Below are 12,334 nucleotides of genomic sequence, written 5' to 3' on the forward strand. Positions count from 1 at the left end.
GAACACACTTAGTGCACAATTTAGCTCCTGGCTACCATTATTTTTGGCTGTTCGAGACATGTAAGATTAATTAAAAGTATTATCTAACAATACATATCACTTTGTGACACACATCCCTGTGACTGGATTTTAATGAAAGCTCTCCCTGTTCATTGGCAGAGCTGGTCAAATTAACTGCAAGTAATAATTGTGGTGTACTCAGACATTAAAAAATCAAAGAATTATTCACAAATGTTTTCATTCGTAAGCCAGCTGTCGAGATTGTCTAATAATGTTCTGCAAATAACATGTGATGCATTTTTTTCTTCATTGAATAAATTTTGCAAATACTTTCCATGATTCCAGCTCTTCTCTTGTGACTTCCAGATCACTGGAAGGGGAGGAGAAAAGGTTGAGTGGGGAGAAAGGAGGAGTGGACTATGCAGTTTTGTAAAAGCTATTTTCTGGGCTCTGTTAAGAAGTAGTAGCTGTGCACTTTGTTTGAAGCTGAAGAAATGAAGATGAAGAAAAACAAACATTATTACCTGTACTGAAAATGCCACCTTAAATGACTAGAGATGCAACAATTTTACAACTGCACTTTATTTTTCACTATTAATACTGTTGGTTTTATTCTCTGCATTTTACTCTGCGTGGACGGAAAAATTAGGCTGGCCAGTATTTGTTCTCTTGCATTAACTCAAAACTGTTGGTTTTGGGTTCAAATCCTCTGTCAGAAAGTATTTAATTGAAAATTTAAAAAGTAACTGAACAAAACATTCCTATTCAAATGAAGGCATGTCATGTAAAAGGTCTGACTTTTCCCATGGGCAGCTAATCTGTATTGCAGTTCTTCTAAAAGCTGTTGCTTTTCTAATTTGATTTAACCAAAATGCATTCAGTACCACAATGATAGTGTTCACGCCCAAGCCAATTGATATAAACTTAGCTGCATCAGTTAAATAAACAAACAACTTGTTATGCTGCTCGAATATTGTTAATAGGAATTTTCAAATCACTCATTACAAATATGGACCTACAATTAGTTTCAAAACTGACAGGTGATTTTCAGTGCCTCAGCTTTGAGTTCCCAACTTGACACCTGAAAGAGGCCTGCTGTTCAGAAAGTGTAGAGCACGTGCCCTTTTAATATGACTGAGCTGGGCACTCAAAATATTAAGTATGGAGATTTCAGCCCATGTATTTAGTCTGAGAATATATTTTGTGAATGCTATAAAATAGAGATCAATGATACTTGCACGCTATCCCAGATTGCTTAAGTTAATGCCTGTTCATTGAGGAACCATGGCAATGTTAATATGATGGTAATAAATATGTAGGTGTTGATTGTTTTAAAGTATCTGCTAAAAAAAAGAAAAGGATTTGTGTATACATTCATAGATATTTAGGTCAGAAGGGACCGTTATCATCATCCAGTCTGACCTCCTGCACAACGCAGGCCACAGAATTTCACCCACCACTCCTGCAAAAAAACCTCACACCTATATCTGTGCTATTGAAGTCCTCAAATCGTGGTTTAAAGACTTCAAGGAGCAGAGAATCCTCCAGCAAGTGACCTGTGCCCCATGCTACAGAGGAAGGCGAATAAACCTCCAGGACCTCTTCTAATCTGCCCTGGAGGAAAATTCTTTCCCGACCCCAAATATGGCGATCAGCTAAACCCTGAGCATCTGGGCAAGATTCATCAGCCAGATACTGTCTGGACATTGCTGTTTTGTCTAATTATTTTTGACTGTGTATCACAGAGCTCGTAAAGCCTCTGAGCATGCCAATCATGTAGGAGATATTCCTTGCACCAAAGAGGTTAAATACTAATACCCTTTTTATAGCACCTTTTGGATTAAAAATAAATAGTGCGACTAAGGCCAGGTTTACACTGCTTAAAGACTGCCAGTTTAGCTATAATAGTTTAGCTAGACCGGCAAACGCTCTTAGCGTAGACAGAGCTTCCACAGACAAAAAAGGGCTTTTCTTGGTATAACTTTTGCCATTTCCCTGAATTCAATAAGCTAAGCTGTCTAAAGCAATTTTATTTAGATTGTCTAACTGCATCTACACTAGAGCTTTTTTCTGGTATAGAAATGTTATTAAAAAATCACACCCCACCAGCCATTACCATACTGGCAAAAATTTCTATTGTAGACCTGGCATCAGGCTCCTAAGTCACTTACTTGTGTTTGAAAATGTTGCCCTTCATCTGTAAATCTCAAGGAGCTTCACAAAGGAGGTAAGTATTATTCATTTTACTGATGGGTAAATTGAGGTACATAGGGATGAAGTCACTTGCCTAAAGTCACCCAGCAGGCCCGTGGAAGAGCTGGCAGTTGAACCCAGTTCAGTTAGACAAGACAGATATATGTTCAGGGGAAAGGAAATAGTATCTCAATTTTAGGGATGCAAAATTAGGATACAGAGGGAGTAGGAGAGTAAAAGTCTCAAAGGGACTGGGGCATTGCAACTCTGAGCTTCATAGCACCTAACGTTTAGGCACCTAGAAAATCACAGGAACATCACTGCAATCCACAAAGCCGAGTTAAGTGCCTAGGATCCCTATACAATGAATGGGGAGAGAGAGAGGCACCTAGGCCCAGGCTGCAGGGAGGCACCTAGCTCTGCTTAGCAATCCACGAATCCTGCTGCTTGGAATTTGGTGACTTAGGCATTTCTTTTAGGGCTGCATTAGGTGCTCCATACAAGCAGTGGCTGGAAGTAGCGCTGCCAACCTTATAACTTGTAGCCCAGTAGTTAGAGCACTCAGTGGGGCTACAGGCGATGCAGGTTCAATTCCCCCATCGGCCAGAGGAGAGGAGAAGATTTGAGCAGAGGTCTCCTACCTCTCTAAATACTGCTTCAATTACAGACCTATGGGGTATTCTGCCATGGGGGTTCCCTTCAGCCTCTCCCATTGAAGCTGTTGCACTCTGGTTAAATAATGATAGAGTGACTGGAGCATGGTGATGATTGGACCCAAATTCTTCCACCTCCTAGACAGATGCTCTAAGCACTGGACTACAGTCTGTCTTTCTATTGATCTCTTCCATTGACTAGTTAAGTGGATACCTGGGTAAATGGCACAGAGGCCGCTCAGCAGATAGGGCCCCTCATGTGGCTTAGGCACTAAACATACTTGTGAATCACTCGGACTTAGGTACAAGATAGGTATCTAGATGCTTACAGTGAGGCAGGGGCCGTGTGCATGCCCTGAGGCAAAAGAGTAGGTACCAACAGAACTTTTACTCTGAAAATTTAGGCGCTGAGTTTAGAGTTTTAGGGGATTGCAGGGAAACCAAAACTGGGACTTACATTCCTAGGTACCTTTGTGGATCCCACCCTAAGGTCACAGAGTCTGTAGCAGAAGTGGATGAATTGAGTTAAATTCCTAAGACCTAGTTTAGTTCCTTAACCTCAAGATTACCATCCCATTCTAATTTGGTATTAGCTTGTGCATTTTAGGCATATCCCAGAGTCAGGGGTGGTATGATGTAGGCTGCTTCTCCAAACCTCTCCATAGGCAGCGAGTTATATGGGCCCGTGGTGTCCGCCTTCCACCAATATTCAGGAACGTGGGCCCGGCTCCACCAGTGTTTGGGCTTATATTTTCAGAGCCATCCCATCATAGGACAGACCGGGGCAACCGCCCCGGGCCCTGCGCTTTGGGGGGCCCTGCACTTCAGGGAGACGAGGGTTCTGAGGGTTAGCAGGGGGCCTGGCATCGGTAGCAGTGAGCAACCCAGCCCATCCTGCTCCACCTTTTCCTACCCCTGCTCCACCCTGCCCCGCCCCATCTCTTCCCACCCCTGATCTGCACACTTCCTGCTTCTTCCCACCCCTGCTCTGCCCCTCCCCACCCCCATTCCATCCTTTCCCCCAATCCCCTTTGCCCCAATCCCCTGCCCCTCTTTCTGGCTTCTGTCCCCTCCCCCAAGCAACACCAGGAGCTGGCAGGACAGGGTGGGTCGGGCTGGGAACGGGTCTCTCGCTGCTGCTGGTGCGAGGCCCCCCGCATATCTCCCAGGCTGCCCTGGACCCTGCATCCCACTGAAGTGCGGGGCCCTGCAAAGCACTAGGCCTGGGGTGGTTGCCCCGGTCTGTCCTATGGATGGGATGGCTCTGCTTGGATGCATTCTGGGCACCATCAAAAATTATACAAACTTGGCGCCCATGCCAAGGAGCGCTGTGGGGAGTGTACTTGGGACAATATCCCTTTATGGGGGTCCAGCTTGCTCCCCTTGCCGAATCCCCTGCTCTCCCTTTTGCACCACTGCACTCCTCCAGATCAGTGGGGAGTCTGTGAGCTCTTCAAGGCAGGGACGTACCTAGCCCATGTGGGCATTTCCTTCTCTCACATTATGCCCCCATGTTAGGGCCAGGCTTTTAAGTCCCTTGAAGCTGCAAGCACATCCTCCTCCTTGTTTGGTACAGTGCTGCGTATACTGCTGTGGAGCAAATGTTTAATTGAAAATCACCTAAGTTATTTGCACAGCCCCTCTGCTCAGCCTTCAGGGACACTTATCCTAAATTTCCAAGCTTATTTGCTTTAGCTGAAGGTACTTACATCATGTTGAAAATCATGGCTCACTGAGTTGCTGAGGATATATAATGATCCTCCTGTTTGATACATAATCTGGCTATGAGGCAGCATGTGAAGCAGGAAGACAATGTGGGTAAGGCACCGTGTGACCTATAAAATCCCAGCCACTCCTCATTCTAAACTGGGAAATTCCAGAGTAGGGAGCCTGTTGCTAAAATTGGTTCTGCTGACAAGCAGGCCCAAAAGCAGAGTCCAAAGTGCTGAGTACCCACAATTCCAGTTAAAACCCATAGGGTGCGAGGGTGTGCAGCATCCCTGAAAATCAGGTCCTTGTGACTCATTCCCCAAAACTCTGTTCTGTCCACAAGGAGGAACCTCCCACAAATGGGCAAGAACAGGAAGCTCCACGTAGCACTGAAAGACTGAAACTTGTGGTAATACTTTGTTCCAACACACAGCAGACTGTAACTTCCATACTTGGCATTGGATTTTTTTTCTTGCTCTGTTATTTCTTCTTCTGGGGGGCGGTGCGCGGGAGGTGGAATCTAGTAAAACACACTGAAAATTGGTTTGTACTAAAACTTCCTCTGTACTTGGGCAGTAAATTATCAGCACAGGATTCAATGTAGGACATAAATGGAATACTTTAGTGTAAGTGGAGTAGCATCCTGTATTCCTTTTTGGATTAGAGTTTATTTCCCAAATTTGTTTTCCCCCAAACATAAATCTTTTCAACTAAGTGGTCTAGCTGCTTGACAGCAAAACACAAACGCTTTCAAGGCTGCAAGCTGTTTTTAAGGTTGTGGTTCGCTCATCAGCTATGAACGGATGCTAATTTTTTACCAGACCTTGATGACTGTTCTGTGTAATCCAGTTAAAATTTCAGAGCAACTGGAGAGAATGCTGGTTAATAGGGTTTGTGAAATGTAAAGCCAAGTCTCAGAGTAACAGCCGTGTTAGTCTGTATTCGCAAAAAGAAAAGGAGTACTTGTGGCACCTTAGAGACTAACCAATTTATTTGCGCATAAGCTTTCGTGAGCTACAGCTCACTTCATCAGTATGCATCCGATGAAGTGAGCTGTAGCTCACGAAAGCTTATGCTCAAATAAATTGGTTAGTCTCTAAGGTGCCACAAGTACTCCTTTTCTTAAAGCCAAGTCTCATGCTCTTGAGTCCAGTGAAGTTTCACTGGAGTATCTGAAAGTACAATCTGGCCCTCTTTTTAAAAAAAATTTGCACATGATCTAAAGATGTTATAAACTATTGGAATTAGTGATGCAGTCTTCACCTCTTGTGTTTAGATAGGGCAGATCACATATGGTTCCTATGGAAATGTTTTTCCTGTTGGCTGTTACTGAAGTTAGTTCCAGATGCACATGCTTATTGTGTAGGCATCTGCTATGTTGTAGTTAGTTTGCAAAGAAGAAGAAAGACTTGTGGATCAGTGAACCTCACCCAGTTGTTTAATTCAGTTTGCATATGTTACTTTCCATATGTGCAGATGCTTATGTCAACTTCCCAATCTTTTGAGGTGTCATTCTCATCTTTGGAGGTTGGCAAAGGGCCTGACAAATGTTCTTCCTTCAGAGGTCCCATGGACTTTTCCATGGCCTTCCACCCACTGACCCACAATCCCCTGATCTTGGAGACATCCCTGAGCTCTACAGTCTGTCAGCTATGCCTGGAGTTTGTTTGAGCTTCAGATTTTTATGGCTAATATATAAGCCCTTCAGTATAGGTAGATATGAATGAAATGATCCCTAATCAGGGAGGGTACTTGTGTGGTATAATAATACTGGTGTAATGTTAGTGTTGTATATGGAAGAATCACAAAACACCGAGCTGGATTGCCTTAAGAAAATACTTAACGTTTATTAAACAAAGACAATTTTAAGGAGTAACAGAAATCAAAACCAGCAATCAAACTCTCTCAGAAATTGCCCTTCAGCAGAACTGTTATCCAAAGTTCTCAAGTTTCTCTTTTGCCCAGGCTTATCTCCAATACATTTCTTAAATACAGGGGCAGATTAGAACATTATTGCAAGAGTATATCACCTTTTTGCCTTTCCTAGACTCTTTTTGTCAATAAGAACACAAGAACTTCACTGGATGCTGTATTAGATGGATGTGTGAAGCATACACATTGCTTCCTAAATACATGATCATAAGTATCTAAACAGAAAGCAGAAATAAAATTTCAACTTGATCAAGAGCCAAATTTTCAAGTATGGTCACAAAAGGTGCAAATACTTAAATGAGTAGACAGGCAGGTGCAAATTGACTGGGGCTGGTTTGACCCCACAACTGGCTGTTGCATTTTGTGGGTGCACATACATTTTTTCAGGTATTCAATTTTCAAAAATTTGGTCCAGAATATATATTTAGACGGTTTGGTCTTGACTACAGCCCTTCTTGCAATAGTTGAGGTCAGTTGGATCACTGTTGCAAACAATCTCTATCTTTGTATACCTGGGTTGGAAATAGGTTGTTTCCTGTTGAAGCAACTCTGGATATTGTTGAACTTGTTGAACTTTATGGAATGGCTGCAAGGCCCAGGATCTATCCTCTCAGACTTTTGCCTCAGGAAGTGGGGAAGAGTAGATTATGAATATTGTTGAATTTATGGGACAAATCGATTTCTTCTGCTCTTGCTCAATGTACTGGCATTCACCAACATTTTTAAAAAAAAATTCTCTGACATCGAGTGCCTCAGTGTTTTGTGTGCCTCATGTGTTGCTCGATTTTCAGAAAAGCTGAGCACCACAACTCCCATTACTCAACATCTTGGAAAATCAGGTCCTGGTTGGCTCAGGTAGAGCCACTAACAATAAAGACACCCAGTATTACTGGATACTTGAAAATGTGACTCATAATTTTCTTTTTAAATATATTCAGGTGGAAATGATGTAATGTTTATAAATTAAATGAGAAAGTATAATAATAGCTCCATTCAAGTTTTTAGCTCAAAGAAGCAAAAAAGTTATTAAATGAAGATGTCAGGTATTTTTGGTGTTATAAACTTTAGGCCATCCCCATTAAAAAGGAAGTCACGTGAATAAAAATAAAGGTTTTCTTTATACCTTCCAACCTGATATTTTACACTTTTAGTGAAGGGAACTGGGAAATATGCTGTAAGGCCACCCTATACTAATGGCCACGAACTGAAACTATGAAACCTTGTTAGTTGTCACCTGATGAAACTTTAATAGCATCTTCTAGAAATGATGGTTTGAAACATTTTATTTTGGAGCAATATTTTTGCCAACATGTCTGAATTTCTTAACTACTTTTTTCTTTCTTTTGTATAGAACCAGGGGGAAGAGATGCTGTCTGAGATGTCAGGAGGAACAGCCTAAGGGGAGGGGGTGCAAAGATGGTTTTAAGCAACTTTTGAGACTCCTAATGTAGATTAGAGCTGCCTCCACAGTGCTCTAGTTTGCAGCAGGCTTCTAATGGCGGCTTATGGGCTGCTCTACAGTTTGGAGTAATCCAGACTCTATAGCAGTGTGTGCTACATAGACTCCTGCTGTCCCTGGGCTAACCCTGACATGCAGCCTTGCAGCAGGACTCAGAGAAGCAGTGTAGGGGTTCTTGTGACACACTTACAATTGTGGCACCCCACATGCTTTGCGGGTGGAGAACACAATTCGTCTCTTGGTCTACAAATGGAGAACATGGCAGTAGGTTAGCTTGTAGGAGGTTCTTTCTTTCCATAGAATCCGTACAAAATACATTGGGTCAAACCCTATAGTTTAGTTCATATACTGGTGACACTCCCATTAACTTCAATGGGAATCTCACCTGAATAACAGCTACAGGATTTAGCTCTGTGTTTATAAACCATAAGACTCGGAAATAGTTTTCCAAGTTAAGTGACGCAGAAGCCCCACTGCTGGAGTAAAGGCTAGACAAAGCCATGGGGACTGTTCTATAGGGAACACTCCTGTATAGGTAGACAGCAAGATGAACTGAATGATCTAATAGTCCTTTTCCATCTCCAAGTTCAATGAGTCATTTGTTATTTTAATCATCTACACCTATATGAAATTGCCTCGGAATGATACAGAACTTAATTTTTCAACTGTATCATTCCGAGGCAATTTCACCCAATCACAGGATTACCAATTACATATAAAATTATACTATTATCCTTAGATATATATTTTGAAAAGATGACTTACTGGCCAGGTTTTTGTGGCTGCACTTTGCACTGCAGCACAAGGGGGAGAGAGGTTCCAGAGTAGCCTTGGGATCTTTTACTCCTTGAGATGGTATAGTTTTGTCATAGGAATGGGAAATTTGGGCTCTAGGTATTAACATCTCCAGCACTCTAGATCACTAGAGCAGTGCTGGCCACATCCGTCATCCTGGCTGGAAGATGTTACATGTGGTCTCATGGGTGGCAGGCATTCAGACTGAAGGATGAAGAAGGGGAGTGTGGTAGGTCCCAGACTGAAGGCAAAAGAAGATTCCTTCATGGGATCCTAACCTGACTGATGTTTGATTTGGATCAGGTCTATCTGTAGGACTGGCCTTATGAAATGAAAGGCTCCAACGTGCCAGAGATGATGTGTCATGAGTTGCCTCTTCTGATTTCACTGCTGTAAAGGGAAATCATGTGGTATCTTTCCACCCCTCTGGTCCCACTGCCAGGAGGGCTGGAGTATGCAGTGAGTGGCCTCCCCTTTGTCCCTGTGACTGCAGGGAGAGATTATTACCTTAGTCTATCAGATGCAAGTCTGTGCAGTGCCCCATGCAGTTACTTGCATTATGTGTGCGTAAGACTGGCCCTGCGTTATCTCCCTCAGGACTTCTGCTTCCTGTTACCATCAAGAATACTGGGTTGGATCCTGCTTTTCTTATATTTTATTACCCAGATGCAGAGCAGTGGCAATTAAATATAGCTAACAGGTGATACTGTATCCATCATAATTTAATGAGTACAAGGCTTGGGAATCTCTGCCACTGATAGCTTCAACTCATCTGCAGTAAATAACAAATAATTTTCTTGTGTGGTATCAGCTTCTGCTCCTGAACTCCAGAATGTGAAACATCACCCAATTCAGAGAGAACATTAAGGGAAACGAGGGAGTACTTAGGGAAACTAAGTGTTAAACAGAACCATCCGTCTGAGGTGGAGCACTTGAGAGCTGGTATTTGGTATTTGGTATCTCAATCATGCCTGGTTTATGGCGAGCAATCCTTGAATTTGTGTGACAGCAGCCCAATGCCTTTCAGTAGATTACATCATAAATAACCCAAGCGTGAAGTGGTCAGAGAATCCAGATGAGAGAAAGCAAAAGATATATAGAAACAAATGAGGGGTGGTGTAGTCTGATTTTAAAAAAAATTATTAAGAGAAGAGGGGATGCTGGAAATGGGTCATTGAGTTTTACTCAAACAGGCACATTCCTGTGATTTTACTCCCACAATCTCTCCAGGTCAGACTTTTTCTCTCTCTGTTGAAAGAAAGGAGGGGAAAAAAAAAAAAGAACCCACACAGAAATCAATCCATCAAATGTCATTACAGATTTATTAAGCCTGATGTAGAAAGACTTTTAACAGTAACATCTTCAGAAAGCATAAAAAGAGCACTTCTGTTCAGTCTTGTGCTTTGAAAATCTAAATATATTTTTATCATATAAATAATTCTTTTCATGTTTTAAGTGCATCTGTTTTTTTCCCTTTTTAAATTTCCATTTTACAATTGGCCAAAACTGAAGTCTGCATTGACTGAAATGAAGCCATTTGCAAAGCTAATGATGTTGTGAAGCATGTCTATGGTGAACCATATCAGCTAGATTTCAGAAAGGTAGTTCAATGAGTGCAGCATTAAAATGAGGGGCAGCCTCCAGCAAAATCATAATTGAACACACCCAGTCCTTAATGTCTGTAGTTCGGTTTCCTGATGCAAATTACGATAACGTTTCAGATGTGAACAGTTGCTTTCCAATAACTGCAGTGAGAAAGAGACATTTTCTGCCACAAAGGAAAGAATTACCATGTTTAAAAATGTAAATAATATATGTATAGCAACCTTTTTTTATGGAAATGAGGCATTCAGGATTATATGAACAGTTTGGGATTTTTTTTCTTTTAAACACAACAGATAAAGATGCATCATCTATTATTTGGGACTTTAATTACAGTTCTAAAACTGGAGTGATTTTATTTGCAGTGATAAAAATTATAGAGCAAAATATCATTGGTGAGAGATTTCAATGCTGCAAAATCATACACAGAAATACATCTTAAGTGTACCAGTACACAGCCATTCTTTTGTAAATCAAACAAGGCCTTGGATAAACAGGTTTGACCTGATTTAAATGTAATGAGATACATAGACCTTGATTGTTAATAATTGGTTTTGGGGACACCAAAACAATAAAAGCAGTAATCTCCTCTAGTATAAATTATATGAATTTATTTAGCAATCAACTAAAGAAAAAAATGCCATTAACATTTTCAATTTGTTATTTAGTTTAAGTTAATGATAATAGACAAATAATGTGAAGCAAAATTGCCACCTTTGAGAACCTTGGATTTGAGAAAAGACAGAAATATTGGGAAGATGCATATCTGTGATGAATCTTTTTGACCACTAGGTGGTACAATCCTCCTAGGAGAAAGGATTTCTTTTTATTTTATTCTTTTTTTTTTTTTCATTGTAAGGACCATTCATAATCATCAAAACCAAGTGAAACATGGTTTTGATTAAAACAGCCTGTTGGCTCAATAATCTTAGTAATTTTAAAAACATCCTTAATGTGGAAGAAGAACACTGGAATGTCAGAAATGGCCTTGGGGCCCATTATAATAGCAACAAAATAAATAAGGAGGAGAAATGAGGGGTCATGAAAACAAAATTAAGCTAATGTTTCAAATTTTGACAATTATGAATTGTTCCTCTAAGAAGACATTTTTTAAAGCAAAAAATTCAGGCACTATTAGATACAATACAAAGAGAATAATTGTACATGTATGGGACTAGGCATGCCTTAAAAGCAAAATTTGGACTTAGATTTTCCCCCCTCCCCTATAGCCAGCAATTGGGCAGGTCTCATGCAAACACAGACTTGCTTCTCATCGGTCATCTGTAAACTCAACCCTAACTCCTTTATAAACCATAAAAAGATGACGACCAAGGAAAACAAAAACAAATTACAAGCAAATTTTTGATTAAAAAAATTATCCCCCAGAATGGACCAGTTTTGTAGGAAACAGAAACAAGCAAATATAACAAAATCTGTGTTCATAACATGGCAATATAGTTAATATATACAAATATGTACAGTATAAAAATGCATCAAAGGCTTAACTTTCCATCCAACCAAGCTGCAGTGCACAATGAAAAGCAGCTTGATGTGCCCCCCTCCCCCTTCCCCCTGCCCTAAGTATACAGGCAATATATTCTGTACAACATGCACTTGTTACAAAATGAGTGCACAAGCACCGAAACATTCTACAGATAAAGTCACTGTGATTTCTCTTTGAAAGGAGTCCTCTTTCCTTTGTTAATATAAAAAAGTGTTTACTTTTCTTTTTGCGATTTGTAGTACAGGTATATACATTGGTTTTCGTCTGACCAAAGAGAAGTGAGCTTTTGATAACGCATTTTTAACCTTTAAAACAAAATTCTAGAACTAACACCTATGGTCAAGAATGTAACCTGAAGATGCTGCCAATAGCAAACTTACTAAACACCACAAGCGTTTGCTCAGAGCAAGAAATAGCTGACTGTCAAATTTACTGGGGTGGCCAACTGTGCTCCATTATTTTAAATAGGGATGGATATTTATGATT

The sequence above is a fragment of the Chelonia mydas genome, chromosome 13 (assembly GCF_015237465.2).
Source record: "Chelonia mydas isolate rCheMyd1 chromosome 13, rCheMyd1.pri.v2, whole genome shotgun sequence".
Taxonomy (NCBI): Eukaryota; Metazoa; Chordata; order Testudines; family Cheloniidae; genus Chelonia; species Chelonia mydas.